The sequence below is a fragment of the Micrasema longulum genome, unplaced genomic scaffold, assembly GCF_059751315.1.
Source record: "Micrasema longulum isolate JH-2025_06_02 unplaced genomic scaffold, ASM5975131v1 h1tg000987l, whole genome shotgun sequence".
NCBI lineage: Eukaryota > Metazoa > Arthropoda > Insecta > Trichoptera > Brachycentridae > Micrasema > Micrasema longulum.
Genome location: NW_028278176.1, coordinates 428,722 through 449,558, shown reverse-complemented (window position 1 = coordinate 449,558; position 20,837 = coordinate 428,722). Strand labels below are relative to the sequence as shown.

General features: G+C 33.2%; 1 protein-coding gene across 1 annotated transcript in view; it reads right to left on the bottom strand.

The window, feature by feature from the left end:
* Nucleotides 1-20,837, bottom strand: part of Flo2 (flotillin-2) — a 704,941-nt gene that overhangs the window by 296,088 nt on the left and 388,016 nt on the right. The gene's annotated exons all lie outside the window — the stretch shown is intronic.

Sequence of the window (20,837 nt, the reverse complement as noted above, 5' to 3'; positions counted from 1 at the left end):
TGCCTGGAACCAATTGCCTTCAAACTTACGAATCATCGACAGTCCCAGTCAGTTCAGATCCTAACTGAAATCCCATTTCTTTAGACTATCATACGCTCAATTTTAAATCTGGAAATATAATATATCACTGAAGTTTAGTTAGAATGTAAGTTTAGGTATACAATTGTAAAGCGCCCGGTGATTTTTTTTACAAAAATGGCGCTTTATAAATCAGCCAAATATTATTATTATTAATATATTATTATACAATAAAACATTAATACAGAGCTGCTTTGATCGTCTAACTAGAATTATTTACCCCGTTCTAGGACAGTCAAAATATAAAAAGAGTAGTCGATAAATTATAATTACTAATATTATATATTGTCACAAAAATGTTTTCTTTTTAAATGTACGGTCCCAAATGAGTTTTTTATAACTCCTGGGCTGGTATTCCAAACGCTGTCGTGGTAAAAAAAACTGAGTATAACTGATCTTATAATTTATTTATTTTGTTTATTTAATTGTTATAAAAACAGTTCACAAAAAACAGATAGGTAATCATACGTAAATACAAGTAAAGAGCATACATTTTTTTAAGTCAATCAACAGACTTATTAAGTCCAAATAGATTGGTAATTATGAAATAATATACTACATTGAATTAACTTAACCAAAAAAACTGTAATTATCGCCTTTTAAAAAATAGTGTTGATCACAAGAACGGGATTTCTCACTTTGCAGAAAACACCCACAGCACTAGAAAAATCTAAGAGTAGGTAATTTAAAAATCATTCAAACCGGATATTCTAGCTTGTTGTGTAAAAGAAATAAAGTATTCATTATTTGTCATTTGTCAAAGTCAAAAAAATTTCAACTGTTGTGCAGATTTGATTATTCACTCGTTTCACAATAGTGCTATTATCTCAGTTTCACTTTTCTATGGCTGGCTGCTTTTGCATAACTACATTCAATTCCTTTTTCTTCTCTTACTCATAAAGTGTCCGTGCGGCTCTACTGTGGAATCATCTCGCAACCACTATCAAAGATGTTACTTGAGTATATCTATTTAAATCACGTCTGAAGAAACATCTCCTTTCCCTTCCTTAATATCTCCTTCTTTCCTCTTTCCTCAATTTCAATCAACAGACTTATTAAATCCAAACAGATTGGTAATTATGAAATATTATACTACATTGAATGCTTAAATAGTTGCTTTTTATACATGGAGATAAACTTTAGGAACATTTTACGACCAGAAATGGGTAAGATTTAAAGGATTTAAACGCAATAGCAGAAGAAAAAAGAAAAAAAAAATATCCACGTTTGAACAGTGACTCCTCAATTGATACAGTGATAAACATTTTCAGAAGCACACGAGTGCATGCAGGCTCGGCTGTTCCGCATAACGGCCTTGACCGAACACCGGGTGGAAACGGGGCGTAAGTTGCCTTTCGGGCTGGTAATCTTAGGTAGACCGAACAGTCACCAAAATCGATTTGTAAAAAAGGCGATCGAGATTAAATATAAACACAGATAATGGGATGCGATCAAAATTATATGAGAATGTGATGCTTTACATTATATCAAAGATGTTTAAGAGCTCGCCTACTACCCTATCTGAGCTTGGAGGAGGAGATTTAGCAAAACGAGAACTTTCGCCATCCACACAGTAGCCAGGCTCTTTAAAGACCCGGGCTTGGAGGACAACCAGTGATTCAAATAGATCTTCACAGGTCGCAGTGACGTCATGAGCTTGTATAGCACTGACCCCTATTTCAGAGAATAGGAATGAGAAAATTTATAAATACGTTTTTTTATATGTTTATTCTGCTTGTGTAAGAAAAAAATTTTGGCGGATATATTGCGCTATATTTAGTTACAAAGGTGCTAAACTCGCTTTGTTTCTTTGTTGTTCTCAAATGTGTTATTTTCTAAATGTTAATATTATTTATGTCCCGAATTGAGTTGTTGTAACTCCTGGGAATGTAATTCAACGTATTATACTTGTATAATACTTTGTGTTATATGATTAATATATTTAAAAAATTCAAAAAAAAAAAAAAAGTTATTTTATCGTGACGTGTGGATTTTCACCGTGGTGTAAAATTATGGCGTTAAATCACAGGATTATAAAAGCCGATGAGGACGTTTAGCAGTTTAAAAAAAGTTATTTGTTAATTGAATATTAAACTACGGCAGAAATATGTTTTAAAAGTTTAAATGTATCTGGGCTATGGTTTTTTTAAAGTTTTGTATTTATTAAATTACTCCGCGTGTGACGTCTCAAGTTCTCTTCTGCTTCTTCTCGACCAGTTCTGCCGATTGATCCGTTGACGTTAAAGTACATCGGAAATCTTTCACTGTTTAGTTGATCATTGGTTGTATTTTTTTATCAATATTCCTACAGAGATGAGGTAGAATTTTTTCAAATTCAGGATTATCGATATTCGAGCGTTTACAGGGCTTACGACCTGTCATTGGCTGGGTTGAGTGGCCACTTTACGTTTTTTAACAACATTCCCCATTCCGCTTATTAGCGAATATCGACATTGGCATCATTTTGATTCCTGTATATATCCTATTAAATGAGAAAGCATTCACTAGCGTGTTGGAGCACCATCTATGTATTGATATTGAAGTTAAGTATTTTTAATTAGCATATTACTTTATTTTATGTATTTAAGACTCTTCCGAGTTAAATTAAGTACTAGTAATCGCTCATTGGTTGATTCATATGAACTAGTGACGTCATTCAAAGTAGTTAGTTTTTATTTCAATATTATTTATGATTCGTACATTTTCAAGAAATTTTGCATTACAATTTAATGCTCTAATTTTTACCGCGCGTAAGAAAACATTTTTCGTATCCAATTTCCCATAGGGATGAACTTCCTCATAACAGGACCATTTCTGTTATCAATGTTTGTTACGTAGTAAACTAGTGGTTTTATGAAGAGCCCTATGCGTTTGGCGAACTGAACACTGATTTTCAAAGTAATTTTTCACAATTTTTAAAGCGTTGTTTGAGTTATCGTCATCATTAGTTTGACAAGAGACGGTATAACCAATCTTACAATGATTCAACGCACTTGCTAAATCCGAACGATGCGTACTAACTTTTAATATGACAGAAAAATAATTAAGAGTGCGGAAGATGTGACGTAAACAGGCGAACAAAGAACCGCAGTAAAAATTGTATTAATGTCCGTGACCAATAAAACATCTGATGTAAAACGATTACAAAAGTTTAAAGACGATTAATTATTGCAGGTAGAGAGAAAAACGAAAATAGAAAATCATATAGTCTATCCGCTTCTTCGTAGGATGCCGTTTTAAAATATACAAAAGAGGAATTAAAAAAATATTTGACCATTTTTTAAACCGGAGATCTTTTAAAATAAGACGAAGTAAGTACTGACCCTATTTACTTGTGGCTTTTGAAAAATTAAGTGAATCTTTTCTGGCAACACTATATGTTTCATCTTCTAGGGTTCACTGCCAGCAAAATTTATAACATAAACAAACTGCCGTGTTCACGTTTTTAAAAATTACGTAATCCGAGGGTTTTTTTTTGAAGATGGGAGTTGCATTTATTATTTACCTTGCTTATTATGGACAAGGTTTATATTTCTCAAGGTGGATTTTTCTGCTTTTAAGAGGCTTCTGTTTTCTCTTTCAGTGTTGGGGTCAGGAGGGATATTCTATAGTGGGCCAATCAAAATTGTCTCAGCATTTTATCTTGTGACGAGGAAACCACTTAAAACTCTTCAGAAGAAGTCGGCCTGTTGACAGTCATCAACGGGCCTTCCGTTCCACTTGGAAGAGTTTTCGGCATTTCGTGTCCTACTTTGGTTTACTTTACCAATGTCCTGCACTAACTAGTCCATGTAAGATACTGACTCTCGTGTGAGTTCTTTATGAAGTTTCATCGATCCGATGTCATATAAGTCCTCATCCAATCTTCTGCATCGCGTCTCCAGCAGTTGTCGCTGAAAAAAGGGCAATGCATCAACAGGTGAGGGACAATCATTGATCTGAGAGATACTCCGAGGGTTTGCTCTCAATCTAATAAAACTAAACCGAAACCTAGAGACGGCCATCAATTACCAAAGCCCTTACAGGGCACTGCAGATATAATGATAGTAAACACTTTGCTAGAATGAATCTCACGGAAAGTTTTAGATGTAGATTCTGCAGTTCGGATGATGAGTATCCCTTCAACGCTTCCATCTGTTGTCTTTAGTTTGTTTTGAGGAAGTGCGGATATTAAAACACAGGCAGAATAGTGACTGTTACACAGCGTTCAAAGTGGCTAAGTCCGCTTCGCAGTGTAATAATTGACGCGTTCGCCTACCATGCTTGAGGTTCTAGGATCAATGAGGAAGTTCAGTGGTTTTTTTGTTTTATCTGTTAATAGACTATCAAACTAAGTCAATTTTTTATTTTTATTTATATATATCGTATTATCAGCGTTTTGATTTTTTTAAGTCTCGTGATTTTAAAATTAAATTACTTCGCCTGTGACGTCACAAGTTCTCTTTGGTGAGATCTGCTAATTGATGGGTTGGCTTCCCGTAAATCGGACATCTATCACAACATTATATAAGTTGATCCGCAGAACTAGTTCAAAGTAGTACATTTTTTTATTTTTTTTCATACATTTTTGAGAAACTTTGTGAAACAATTAAATGCTTTAATTTTTAACGCGTGCGAAAAATTATTTTTAATATCCGATTTCCCGTAGCACTGCTCATTCTTATTTTAAAGGTGGTTCTTTACTGCCATGTTTGGTAGATCCTAGTCTGGTACTTGAAGCATAAGACTGATCACCTTACCTTCTATGCAACAAAAAAAATCTCAAGATACGCTGCAATTGTAGTGACGATTCGGTGCCCTACCCACCGCAGGGTAGATGATGATGGAAAATGGGTACTTAAACCAGTCAACGATAGGTTATAACTAGACTTCCATATTTCCACCTCAAAAATGTTTTCCCTTTCTGTTGCAATAAATTTCAAGAACTCTTTCTCTTACCTGTACATTGTTTCGGAATGGACGGTAAATAAAATAAAATGTTACGATCATTTTTATTTTACGGCGTATCAGGCATTACGCCTTTTTAGCGTCGATGTGTTACAAAAGAAGAAGCGTGTTACGTTACGTACAAAAACAGTGTCCACTCATAATGCTTATGATAAATTGCTTTCTATGCTAATTTTAAGCACGTTTGAATGCACAAAATAAGAAATGTCAGTGGCTTTGAATAAAAATGCGGCGGTGTCAAAGAAACACTTAAAGCGGTGCTTTGGTGAATGTCACCAGCTCAGCAATACACAACAAAGGTCAAAGTGCAAGTACACAAAAATGATTGGTTTCTGTACACGAGTTTTTCTTTGAAGAGATAGTTGTTTGAAGATGCGGCTGAGCATTTTTAAATTGTGAGAGGTGAATTATCGGTATTATATATACACGGTGTTTCGGGGTCAGACCGCGAAACTTCAGAGAAACATTCCTCATGGTGAACTTTGAAAATAATCCTACGTAATTTTATCAAAAAATTACGTAGGATTATTTTTTTTTTTACAAAAAATTGGTTAATGTAAAAAAATTTTGGATTTTTTAAAAAGTTTGCCATTAAGAATGTTCCTCTGAAGTTTTGCGGTCTGACCCTGAAGCACCGTGTATACCAAAAGTAAATGGCGCGTTGAGAAATAAAGTAAAAACTATAGTTACGAAAATTCAGGTAACCTCAGGTACAAATCCTAAAAAAGGAATTTGAGCGGAGAATAGTCGGCATGATAAAATGTACTAAATACACAAAGCTTAAAGACAATCTACTGTGCGTAGTGCCAAAACATAAGGGCATAGTGATAAGTTAAGTTTGCGTTTTTGTTTTTAACGCAAACTTATAAACAAATATTTATATTCGACTCCCACAGTAAATAAAGCAAACCCACGTAAACAATGGAGGCGGATTCTTTTTATAAATGACAATTTTTCAAGACAATTATCAAATTCCCTATCATCAAACATTAAACCAGCTTTCTACACAACTAATAATATTGGAACATTGTTAAAAAAATCACACAGACAATGTCCATAAATATAATAAATCTGGAATATACCAATTAAATTGTAATGATTGCGATTGAATCTACATTGGAAAAACTAAAAGAAACTTTAATATTAGAGTAAAAGAACACTTAGGATGCATAAATAATAATAATTTTTCTGAATTCGCAAATCATCTGATAGAAAATAATCATAACTTCAATAAAGACACTGGATTAAAAATACTTCATGAAAATAAAATATTAAAATTAGACAACTTAGAAATCTTAGAAATTAAAAAAGCGATTCATAATAAGAAAACAATAATTAATAACCAAATAAACAATATTTCTTTTAGTCTAACCTGGCTTACTTCGAAAATAAGGATATCAAATTACCACCCGTGTAAGAAAAAACCACTTGATTTATTGGGTCCACGTGTAGTATTTAGTGAACATGATAGAAATAAAATAAAAAGGAATCAATTCATTCGTTACGTAAATTTTGACAAAGAAGCTTGTTTGCTTTGAAACTGGTCGGTGAAAAATAAAAATTAGTGGTTAAAAACAAAGTTGTTTTATTTATTTTATTAAAAATATTTTAATTTTAAACAAATTGTGATTTGTATATGTAAACAGTCTAGCGTAAAACTATTATTTGTGATAAAAAAAAAAAATAAAAAAAATTATAATGTAATAAAAGTCAATCCACACTGCAGTGTGAAATGGGCTATTAGGTATGCCTACAAATACCATTATTAAACATCGACCGCGGTAAAGTGTCGCAAGTGCACAAACAGTTCAGAGGAAAGTCACCTTACTTGCTTCCGATCGGATTACCAAAGCGAAAGGTGCGGTGAACATATTGCGTACTAGTACTGGAATCGTTAGCATTAGCGTCGTAAAATTATAATTAAATATGCTTATCATTAATTAGCGCATGTCCATTTGAATTGATTAATGTCGACCGTTCTCGTCGTCTAATGGACAGCGCGTTTGCCAACCACGCATAAGATCTCGGGTTCGATACGCGACATGGATGACATTTATTTATTCTAAGACACGTATTACAAAAAAAAATAACGGACCTCTAATTCTGTAAGCCAAGAGCCCTGTGTTGAGTTGGGATACAACATAATGACTAGAAGAAGGATGTATATTGTTAAAGAATACTAAAAATTTAATTAATAACATAAACATACATTTTAATACCTGGACAACATGCTTAATATTATACAAATCTATGCAATGACTCGCAGCAGTGTCCTGCAATAGTCTTTTCCCTTAGACAAAATTCAAACTTGTAAATCTCTCTAAGGATCTTGTTGTATGTTCATCCAGGACATTGAATTCTTCTGGGACCACAAAAGATACATTTCTCTGAGCGAAAATCATACGTGTTTTTTGGTATTAAATAATTCAAATTACACGAAAACCTAGGACGAGCATTCTGCTGGATCTTCTCTTGTACCCCGCGTGACCAGAAATGTGTCAATGACTCTTTTGAAAAAAAAAGTTTCATATGCAGAACCTTCAAAAATTGAAACAATGTCTTAGATGGGAGTGTCGAGGAAGATCAAAGCATCACTCTCAGTATTAACTTTGGTACATTTATTAGGAGGTTCATGATAGACACCGTGCAACCAGTCCACTATAGATGTACATAAATTAATTATAAACTTAAATACGTAGTGTTTAAAAATGTCTGAATATTTTGTTAATTATCTCTGTTTATTAAGTTGGTCTACTTTTATTCTCAAATATAAATATTTAAAACAAGGTATATTGTTAAGTGTCCTCGGCACGGGTAACCCCAGTGAGGTAACATTATTTTTATTATTAATTATAGTTTGTAAGAGAAAAAATATGAATGAATAAATACCATTGGTTGCCACAGACTGGAAATAGTCCTATGGATTTGGGGCTTGCGTATCAAAAGAAATAAATTACGAATTATTAAATGATAGTATGTTAAAAACCATTGAAATTATATGATATACGATGATATTTCAGTGCCCATTTTTCAGTTTACAACGCCATCTAGAAGTATAATGCAAGAAAGATGAAAAATCCTTAACATATATTTACATTATCGTTCAAATTAGCTACCACGCGCCATTATTCTAGGACTTTGCAACAATGGTGATTGGACTCATAAAGGTTATAAACCAAAATCAGTGATCGAACTTCCCATTTCCAAGATAAACAATGAAAAGAACACGATGATGATATTGTTTGTAAAATAAAATATAATAGCAATAGCATTTAACAGGCTGAGGAATTCGGTTAGCGCGTTTTTAAATTGACATCGAAATAGCAATAATTTTCAGGTATTGCGTAGGTATTAGGTATACCTAAAGGAATAATTGGATACGCAGTTGGATGCACGTAGGCATACGGCGTTTTATGAAATATTTACTCATTACCGTAACAAAATTGTCTTTCAGAAAAAGAGGTTAAGAATTAAATTACAGAAGCAATGAATTAAGTAGATAGGTGAATGCATTTTCAATGCAGTAATTATCGTGAGTATCGTATTTAGATAACGATTAAAATAAATATTTTATAATTATAATACGTAAAAGTGTATTATTTCCGAATTCAAGGAAAGAAATTTTAGGTTTGTAGGATCCGAAGTATTGCCGGAACATTGTTAAATTATGGCCTGGATTCAATAAAATAAATTTGTAAACAAATGGGTAGGGGGTTTCGGTAGAGATACGTCAGAAAAAATACTTAAATATATTGATAAATAATTTGAATGTTTTATAATTATTTTGCATTGCACACAAAATGTCTGCCTTAAAACCGATTGTGCGGAGTTTTTAGTAAAAGTATATTCCATTCATTGAAGAAAGAAGCTATTTAAATCTGTATTTTTTATCCATTATTCTGGATTTTGTCTAAGGAAAGAGACTATTGGAAGAGACTATTTCAGGAAACTGCTGCGAGATATTACATACTATTAAGCATAGATTTACATACTATTAAGCGTGTTGTCCAGACGCCCTTTGCAATATATGAATAGTTATGTAATATTTATTTTATATTTTTGCTATTATTTAATTATATACGTGCTTCCACTTTCCATTATGTTGTACCCTAACTTAACACAGGGCCCTTGGCCTCATAGAGTTTGGGATATGTGATTATTGTATTTTTTGTAATATGTATGTATTTGTATGAATAAATAAATAAATAAAAAATATAAAAAATTCAACAAAAATTTCAATCGAAACATTTTTAAATAATGAATATCTGTTATAGTGTCCGTATGAAATGTATTTAACAGTTTTGGAGCTATGAAATAAGAGTAATATTTGTTACTTACTGAACAAAATACGCTGCATTTGATTAACAACTCCAAAGCCATAAGCACCACTGAGTGCGGAAAGAAGAATGATAATGATTAATTAATTAAAAAATAATGTTTATACGGTTAAAAAATGTAACAAAGCAAACGCAATGAATGGAACGAACAGCATTGGCCCAAAAAGCCAGCAATTTATTACTAACATTATCAGTATCGAAAGTAATGTTTATTTTATACAAGCAGCACCTAAATTTACTCAATGAAATACCGCGCAATACAGGTTGTAGAAATAATATAAAGGTAGGCCTTTAGAAACACTTCTACGCTGAAACAAATGACCCGTAAAATATAATAGGAGAAACAGAAAATGAGTTACACCGGAATAGGGAAATATCACATACTACGAAAACCGATAAAAATATTTTAAATGTATTAAGAAAAATGAATCGTGTTTTAAAATCAATACGGATATTGTAAAAAAAGTTTTCATTCATAACTTTAAAAAAAAATCATTTAAAAAAATGTCCCCACAAAAACGCGACATGTTTGACCTCGATAATTGTGATGTCAAGATTCGTGACGATGTCTTATTTTAGTTTAAACTGTCCCAAACAAAGTTCAAAATTAGCATGAATCGTGACGTAATCGCGTGGTCAATGCAATGACCGTTTTCGCGAGGATTAAAAATTATAAATTTAAAAATATTTTTTATACTACTAATAAGTGAATTTTTTTTTTTTACTGGGCAGTATTTTAAGGACCATTATTAATACAAATTGCAAAAAAATGCGGTATTTCCCTATTAAGGCTGTAATCTGATAAAGGGTAAGGAAGTGATACGATCTGGCCATTGTAAAATGCTGTTTTTTTTTTAATCGCTCATTTAAAAAAATAACGTTAACATTTATTAGGTAAAAACATTTTTTGTAAGGTATTTATGTTAAAAATATACTTGTTTTATATAACTAAAATTATATATCTAAAAAATATAATTATAAACTACATGCAGAGTTAAAGTGTAAATTTATTTTCTCGTAAGTACTATGTATACTACGGTGATAGTAAAGTTGAAAGTGCATAGAAGTATTTGCATGTTGGTGTAGTGAGTGTCCTGACGAAGAGACTGGTGCGTCTCGAAACCGGTAGACATAAAAAGTCAGCAAGCGGTTGTACACTAATATTTACTAACAATCATTAAGACACGTTATTCATATACTGGATACATATAGCAAATATTGTGTAGCCCTCAACAATTTGAAAAAAATATATTTGCATAGATGCACGTGAAAATGAAATGGGTTGTGATCCCGTGGCTAGTGACGCGGACTCTGGGTCAGGAAGTCTGAGGTTGTAACCCGCTTTACGCAAATATTTCAATAAAAAACAACTACACTTAAAAAAATTAACACCAATTCAAATATTGTATTTAAAAACCATTAAAGTGACAACAATATGATATACAATGCAAAAAAATCTGCCGTACGCACCACCTGTATTCCTAGACAACAACAGATTAACGGTAACTGCAAAAGTCAAGTGTCTAGGGCACATACTGACTGATGATTGTAAAGATGATCAGGACATAGAGAGACAGAGAAGAGCCATCAATGTCAGGGCTTTTATGCTAGCGAGACGCTTCTTTCAATGCAGTGACGAAGTAAAGAAAATCATATTTACTTCGTATTTGACGTCCATGTATACAGCGGAACTATGGAACAACTATACGCAAGGAGCATGGAATAAATTAAGGGTCACGTATGACAATTCATACAGGCAATTATTCGGATTGCCTAGGTACTGCAGTGCCTCTGAAATGTTTACAGCTGGACAAATAAACACCTTCGCTGCCCTACTTCGCCAAAGAGCCTGGAGCCTATGGGAACGCCTGAAAAACTCTAATAACGAAATTCTCCAAGCCACTGCAGGGTGGATCCATTCACCGTTGTTCGAGCGATGGCGCGATATACTAAGACCACCATAAGTGCTGCAATAAAAAAAGTAATTTTATTTTATGTTTATATTTATGTTTATTGTTATATTTTTGTTAATATTTATAATTATAGTCATGTTTATATGGTAGAATTGGCTCTGCACTATATAGCCATTTTACTGGAATAAAAAAAAAAAAAAAAAAAAAGGAGTTTCCAACTCAAATCACTTTCCTTTAGGAAAATCCAGTTTTAATTATTATTAGTACGTCGATATGAATATGCATAGTTCAGTTTACCCAATGTAATACTAATTATTTGTACTATAGTGTATAAGTTCAGGAGATATCGCAAAGTATCACAATTATTATTGCCAAAGGTAATCTTATATAATAATTTACTAATAACAAAATGAACGCGGCGATATCGCGTGATTATTGACCATAGAACAATAAATTATAAAAGGTGTTTTGGGTAAAACAAAACTGACGTTTTATTGTAATCGGCCCTGCGGGCCTCTGTAAATAAGGGTATTGATCATCTAGAAGTATTGTCCCTTTGGACGTCACTTATTTTTTTGTTCGGAGAAATCTAAAATTAATAAAGAATAATCTCTCACTCAAAATAATACTACCAAAACCACACAAAATTTACAGAAATATTTTATATCTACGTAAAAATATTGGTTCGTCATCATTGTTAAGTAAATAACAGCATTGATCGAAACTATTCCTGGCCGATTACCTTTCGTTCCCATCCTTCCTTTGACCCATCCTTACAGTACCTACCCAGCATCAAGATGGAAGATATTCAAAATTAGAAGATTCGGATTTAGAACCTTTGGGCCTCATTAGTCGGCCTTAATGAATCCGTCCTTTTGGTCGAGTGTAGTTTACTGGGACTATTATCGTTTAATATTTTTTTAAGAATGTAAAACAAGATTGTTATAACATATGTAATGTTTTGAATAAAGACTGAACAGGACCAGGAACCAGGCCTGGCACCTGAAGCGTACGACTGATCGTCTTAGCTCCATGTAACAAAAATGATCAAGATACGCTGCGATTTATGAACCAATGCAGTGCCCTATGCACCATTAGATGCGGGAAGGAAATAATGGTGATCATCATGCTGAACTATTTTCTTCATCCGCCTGGACACAGAGTGAGGTTGACTCGTTTAAACGACCACTTAAGGTTATAAACCTTGAGAATGCCGAGACTTCCACATTTCCTTCACTAAAATGTTCTCCATCTCTGTAGTAACACGTTTATGTCATCTTTAATCTAAAAAACATGAATTTTTCTTTTCTTAATGGAAATAACGATTAATCATGTGATGTTTACTAATGGGGTCATTCGTATTATTATGTAAGAACATTGAAAGTGAAATAACGAATTATTCAAGGACTGCGAGATCATTATTCTATATTTGGGGGGGTCAATATACATCATTTTTATACAATCTAAGTGGAATGATAAAAACATCTGTAAATAAATACTTGTTGAACGGGTAGCTATTACTTTAAATCACGGGTTCCCAACCAGTGGGTCCCACTTGGGGGGCGTTGAGCAGGGGCGAACTGTGTATAGAAGCGATTATGCGCAGCTAACCATTATATTTGACTAACCATAATAACGTTTTACTGTAACTTAATTTACAGAAAAACAAATAAAATTATTGATATTTGTTTTAAAACATTTCCACCGTTTGTATATTTATCCTAATATAAATATTAATATTGATAAAGCGGGCCCAGCGCCTGCGGTAAGACAGGAAACTAGCCGATTATTCCAGATTATTTTTTTATACAAATAAGTACACTACATTTTGAATGTTTTAACCGTGCGGGTTTTTACTCCTAGATTAAACTTGCCGATTACACAAATTATTTGAAGATTCTTGATTTGGAAAACAGTATTTCAAACATCATTTCTTAAGGGCTATTTTCCTCTGAGATGGTACTTTTGACATAAGACCATAATTACTTTCATGCGACATATTGCAGGACATATGGCGCTAGACGCGGCCGTTTCGAGCACTATTAATTTCTAGAACAATTCGGCCGTTTGACATTTTAATTGAATACCGAATATCGACTGAATTCATAGTGCTTTTTTTATTTATTTTTTAATGAGTTATGAACTAAGTAATGGATAATATATCTATTTAATGTAATGTAATATATCACGATATTACGTCGTTTGAGTTGACTTTACAGATGAGAGTTGTTTCATCACACATAACTACAGAAAATTATCAATTTATAGCATATATTACTTACATTATATTATGCACCTTCTATATGGGTACAAATAAAATGATATTTTTTTATAGATTACCTGTAAATAAAATCACCATTTGCCACTGGCGTAGAGTGACCCATGGGGGGCGCATTTTCTCCCTCCCTTATGGCCCTCGTTTTGCGTGCGTTTTACCAGACTATAGCCTTAAACTGTATGGGTGTATGATTTTAACTCTGTTATTTGTAAAATATGCGTGAATGTATTTATTCTCATTAAAAAACGATCATTTACTTTACACCACTCATAAAGACAGGTCAGATCTCTTTGAAAAACCTAACAGTCATACATTTTTGAAACACAGCGATTTAGTTTTAGGTAGTCTGCGAAGCAAATATTTTGAACATTTTACTAAATAAGCAATATAATTAACTAATATCAAAAACAACAATGGGCCCAAGTGAGATTCGTTTTAGGAGGCGCGCGTGGTAAAAGCTTGGGAATCGCTGCTTTATATAGATTGATGAAGTATAAAAATGAGGTCGGAGACTTTATTGCTGAATCATTAATAAATCGAGTCCATTGCATGTAAAGTGAATTAACTGACAAAATTGTTAAACTTTTGGGCGGTCAGACTTTTCTTCATACAAACGTAATCTCGTATTTACTCCCTAGATTATGCCACTAGATTAGTGATTTTTTACAAACTATAGATATTTACCATTATCGCACCTCAATAATAATAATAAAATTCATCGTTTATTAATAAAAAAAAATACAATTTCTCTACCTACTACATACATACTTAGGAAATAGATGTCTCTGGATTATGTATAGTCTACCTAACTAGGTACAACCTGTTTTGAGTCAGACAGTTTTGTGCAAAAATTAACGATAACATGACTGCCTCCTAGTTTATTTATTATAGAGTTATACAATATTTAAATACACAATTTATTATTTTATAATGTTTCATATCGAGTAACCATTTTTTCTACAAATTTATTTAATTGAATTCGGGTCAAGGTTTTGTAATATTTGGGTAACATTTTGAATTGTTTGAGGCCCAGAAACCTTAAATTTCTTTGCCCGAAATCAGAGTTTGTGGTAGACCCCATGACCCATCTTTTAGTTTGACTTCTGGTAGTGTGGGAGTGTTCGTTTTGGGATTTGGTAGAATAATTTTCTTTCACAAACATAATTATTCTAGATATACGAGTATATAATTGCCTTCTAGTATATCGAATTCCTCGAACAACTTGACGTTGGAGTACCTGAAGGGCTGTTTAAAAAATATTTAATTTTTTGAGCGGATTCAAGCGGTTTATCGTTCTGTATTTATGATGAATTGTTTCTTATAAAAACTAGGACCATCCGAAAATCCACAAAAGCGCCCAGTTTTATCTGCCGTCTACCGACAAAATGTCATTCTAATCGTTTTAGTTTTGGGGTGCGGAAAACTGAGCGAAACCTCGATTTCGTAAATTCTAATAAAGCAAAATTAGTATCACGTCTAGTTGTTTTTTTCGCCCAATACCGGGGAGACATTTGCGAGAGGGTGGCAGTAAAAATATTTTCAAATACTTGTTTATCAAATTTCTCGGACACCGCCTATCCTTTTAATTTATAACACAGGAGATACAAATTCTCAGCGACTGTGTGTTTGAAATAGAAGAGGCTTACCATCGAATTAAACCGCTCTCATGTAAAGTTTTAACAAAAAAGCACATGCGTCGTCATTTTACGATCGTGACGAAGTGCATTACTATTTTCACCACGGGTGGCGTGGATTGGTTAAATTTTTTAATAAAAATAATTAGATTACTAAAATCATAAAGCGTAGTAAATTCAACGCATTTAAAGTTTAAAGGATTAATGACCAGTAAGTCAACCCTTTCAGACCTGAAATACATTTCATGGACTAAAAAAATATTTTGCATTATTTATTTATTTATTTAAATCTTAAAGTAGGGCACACATATCATACATATTGTTATGTGTGTTCAAATAATAACATTTCAAATATATTTAATTTATAAATTGTTTATCACATATGTCTTGACCATTATTTTAAATTCTGATATGTTTTTTTCTTCATAAATATTTTTTCCATTTCGTAATACTTTTTAATTGCTTTAAATAAAATTGAATTTTGTGACTTTGCCTTTTTCCTAAATGGAAGTCTAATTTTGTTCTTTTCTCTAGTATTGTGATCGTGATTTATGTACTGAAGAAATTATTTGAAATTTTTAGATACCGATTCTTTTTATTGATACTTCATAAATTATTTAAAGCTAAGTTTAAATAAACGCAGAGTCTCAAAGTAAAAGTTATTTTTTCTTTCTTTTCTTCTTTAGCCTTATTCTCTCCACTGCTGGATAAAGGCCTCTTCCAAACGACTCCATTCCTTCCAATCAGCCGCTATAACCATCCATGTGTTTATTTATTTGTCCTTTTACTATTTATGTATTATTTTATTTACATTAAAGATAATTTTCCTTCACTGAGGTGTCCAGTGCCGAGGGAGGGATAATTTTAAAACATGCCTTATTTCACGTAATTAAATCATAATCTCAAATACAAAATAAACATATTAAAAAACATAAAACTCACAAATAAAAACACTTAATAAAAACAAATTTCCACCTATTTGGCCACTCATCAATTCGTACACATCCTCCCTCCATTATCCATTTCACAGTAGCGATTTTATAGCGATAGTAGTTTACTAATTGCGCTTATCGACAATAAAGAAGGTTGTGCACTTTAATTGAAAAGTAGACCAATCCTCTTTAACCTAAAGTTGTGCTTATGTTTTATTGCTTTTACAGCATCAGAGTAGAATATCTAGTAACTCTAGTAATTGTGTTTTGCCGGCTATTGAGGCAATGTCATCAACCCATCTTTCCTGTGGCCTTCCAACACTTCTTTTGTTTGCTCATGGGCTCCACTTTATTTTTCTGGGTGTCCACCTGCCATCATTTTGCCACGTCAAGTGTCCTGCCCACTGCCATTTAAATTTTGCTGCACGATCCACGATATCCACGGCTACGGTTCGGCGGCTTATTTCTTCATTTCTTATTCTCGCTACTTTTCTGTGTAACAGACATGTTTTCTAGCCCGTATGTCGTCATCGGCAATATTCATAGACTTGTCTTTTTAAGCATACAGGGACTTCTTTATTTTCATTAATATATTTAAGCTTGCCGAAAGCAGCCCAACTTAGCCGTATTTTTCTTAACATGTGTTCTTATGATGTTTATTCAATAAAATCTTAGGGTGACGTGCCAGAACAAAGTTACAAATGCAGATGTACTAACCCGCACTCGGATGTCTTCGGAAATGGCGATCTTAAAAAAAGATGGCGATGGCTCGGTCATGCGAGTCGAATGGATGATGGCTGCATATCGAAAGATATTATGTACGGAGAGCGTTGTGATGCCAAAAATTTTACGATGGTCAGCGATTGCGATTTAAAGATGTCTTTTAACGTGTCATGAGGACTTTTTGCATTAATACTGATCATTGGAAAAATCTCGCCAGGGATAGAGATATGTGGAGAGGAGTCGTAAAGGAGGGAATGGCGGCACACTACAACCTCTGGCTAGAAAGTCTGAGGCTTAAAAGACTGTGAGGAAGGCAGCAACCTACTAGAGCTCCCCAGAACCTGGAAGTTTGAGAGATGTGGCCGATTGTGTGGGTCCCGTTTAGGACTATACAGTAACCGGAAAAGCTGTTTTTTCCAGTCGTCAAATTAAGTGATACATCACTTGTATCACTTAATGACACCTAAAGATGACATATAAATTAAGATAGATTCAATTAAATTAGTTGTTTTTAAGTGAAACATATTTAAAACATGCATTACGTATAATTTAAAAGGAAGACGAGAATTCGCTCGAAAACAAACAAACATCCAAAAGCCAGTTGTCAAATCTAAAACCGAAGTTTTTTTGTTTAATGAAGACTCCAGAATAAGCAAAAAAAAATATCAATGTATATATGGATACAATTCATTAAAATTTAATTATTTAAAATAAACAAGCTGGTTTGTATTTCGGTATGAACAGAAGAAAATAATATTAAATTTCGTGCATATTTAAATTGACACGCGGGCTGAAAGGGTATATTCGTATTCAATCTAAGGCGCCCCAACGCGAAGGCTAAGCTAAGTTAGAAAAATTACCTTTATTAATTTTGTTGGATTGTTATTGAGTTATAGAATATTTTAAGATCGTGACGAAAGCGCATAATTCATCTACATACTATGGACTAGCATTAAATCTGCCCGGCAGTCGTCTACCTTGGAAATGGCCGTGCAACGCAACGTGCACCATCTTACCTTGCCAAAACTGAAGAGTAGTATCTAGAATCCAGCGTATCTAACGAATACTGTCAAGACCAAGGTACCTTGATATTCAGTAACTTGACAGGAAATACGGAATAAGATTATTTTAGGAATATCTGAAGATTTTTTTTTCATATTCTTAAAATTAAACTACGTTATTTCAAATATTTTATTAGGTAAACAAACAGTCTGTACTCATATGTTGCCAATTTTTTTGTATAATAGTGTAAGAAACTCATGCACACACCAAAAAAATTGTTTACACTTAATACAATAATTTGAATTATGTTCAATATAATAAATGTAAAAGAAACGAAATGAAAAAATATGTATATAATAATAATAATAAAGTTAAATATCTGCTTCTCTCAAAATTTCTATAATTTTTGACCTAAATGTACATACATACATACATTGTCACAAAAAATATCAGCCTCGGTAAATTTATTGTTATATTGGTCGCATATTCTAGGTATTGTAGATTGGTAAAAATAGTTTGTTGGCGCGTTTTCAGTGTAAAACAGAAGATTTTATCTTGTCGGTCTAGATGGCACACGGAATGGAAGTCTTTCAAGTAGGTTTGGAGAATCAATTTTATTATTTATAAATATTCAAGGGATGCGTCGCATCCACAGTATGCGTGGGCGGAACGCGCCTGCTGTACATACTGTTTGTTTACCCAGTAAAATAAATGTCAAATTATTCCATTACTAATATACTTAAATAGGCAGCAGTAGGATGCTCCATACAATTCTTGTACAGAAAGTGAAAGCATTTTCCCGCCAAGTGCATTCTCGTCACGCGGAACTCGCTTCTTAGAATCAATAATCCCTCCGACATTGTTCGGCCGAGCTACGAATAATGTTACATCAGCTTATACGTACGTGATACGACGCCATTACGTTAACATCATATAAAAAAATACAGACTCGGCAACTTTAAACAACATTTAAAAGAGCAGATAAAAGCATTCGTGTGGCACCCTTTAAGTTGCACTTATGTGCACATTTTTATGTAGCACTTAACGCGCGTGACTTCTGGGGGGCTATTACAAACGTTATCTTCATCTGCAAGTATCCCGACTAGTATGTTTAATTTTTCTACTTTCTCTATAAAGATATCAAAGATGTTACTACATTATCTCTGTTTAAATCACGTCTGAAGAAACATCTCCTTTCTCTTCCTTAATCTCTCCTCCTTTCCTTTTTCCTCTTTCCTCTTTTTTCCTTTTTCCCATTCAGTAATAGTTTTGATTTAAGGTAATTTATAAACAAATACGTTTATTTCTATTTTTATATATTTTTAACTTTTTAATCTTTTTTTTTTCTTTCTATTGAATATGTTCTGTAACTTGAATTATAAAAATAAAACTTTTATTTTATTGGTTGATTGGAAGAAATTGCCATCTGGCAATAAGCCCGCCAATGTACAAATAACATTATGTACAAAAAGTTAAATAAATAAAGGGCTGTTTACGTGTGGAAAATACAATAGATATGACAATGTTGTCTTGTCCCAGCTCCGTGAACACCCTCGACCGAGCGTGACAGAACCCTGGGACAATGCGAAAATTCGGCCGTATTTCACACGTGAGCGCTGCGAAAACGAATACACGACGGCGTTTATTACGAGCAGAAAAGTACAATTGATTTTATACCGAGATGTATTAGAATTGTCCTATACGAGGACAATGCGGCCGCTGGCGCTGGTGGTGGGGGTAATAATTATTCCGCGGAGATCCGCCTGACTGTTTATCTCAGGGCGATGTCTCGGGACAATTTTTCGTTTTGGTCGGGTAGAGCCAAGGATAATACCCGCAATCTCTCATGTAGAGATATCTCAGAAACTTCTTTTGTATTTTCTCTATCATAAGAGAGTACTTCAGTTCATGTTGCCCCCAAATCATCGAGCCACTCTCGAGCCTACTTCGCACCGAGGAGTTGTAAAGAGTTCTCAGTACGCGGGTATTTTTGAAAACCCTGGCAGTACACATAATAAATCCTAACATCTTCAATGCATTAACACTGATTGTCTCTATGTGTTCATGAAATGTCAGGGTGCTCACAAATCTAACGCCCAGATTCTTAACATTCGATGTTCGTATCAGATTCTGGTCGTTCATTTTGTACCGAAAAAATATAGGTTTTTGGGCTTTAGTGAACAATTAACAATAATTTATTAGGTACAAGTAGTAGATATATGTAAAAGTAAAAGTTAAAAATTAAGCAGGAGATAAATTTAAAATGTCTGATAAAACTATAGAATTTACAGTGTAATATATGTCGATGTCACTAAAACAGTCATTACAGGTAGTCTGTATTCTTCGAAGAGTGCTATTTTTCGAAGAGTCCATGTATACAATTTATAGGGTTAAAATATTACAATAAAAGAATAGTTTAAAACATTAAAAAAAAGAAAAGAAGCATTGACTAACATAAGGGACATCGAGACAAGATCTGGACTATTTGTTTAGTGCTCGTTTAAATCGTTGTAAACTTAAACCAAAAAAGTCCAGATCTTGTCTTGAGTTAACAATACGACAATTGGAGAATTAATATGATTAATTAATATTATAATTATATTAATTATATACAATTATTATGTGAGCACGGGATGTCGAAAAGTACAGAATGACGAGTTCTACGGATAGGAACTCGATATGAAATGCTTCAAACAATTTTTGGGTTATCGATTAGGTTATTAACAATTTTATAGAGAAAACTCATATCCAACATGATACGCCGAGTTGCGAGATTTTGAATTTCAAGAAACAAAATACTCATCAAATTGTGATCTAAGTGTGTTTTGTGATTTAGGGATAGTTGGTAGGTATGTTTTGTATTCAATTTAATAAGAAGTTTAGTTAATAGTATGCTATGATGAGATTTATTACTATTTTTTCTATGAGTTATCGTTAGCATCGAATAGTCTCGGAGTCTTAAAAATACTCAAAATTACAAGACTTGGTCTCTG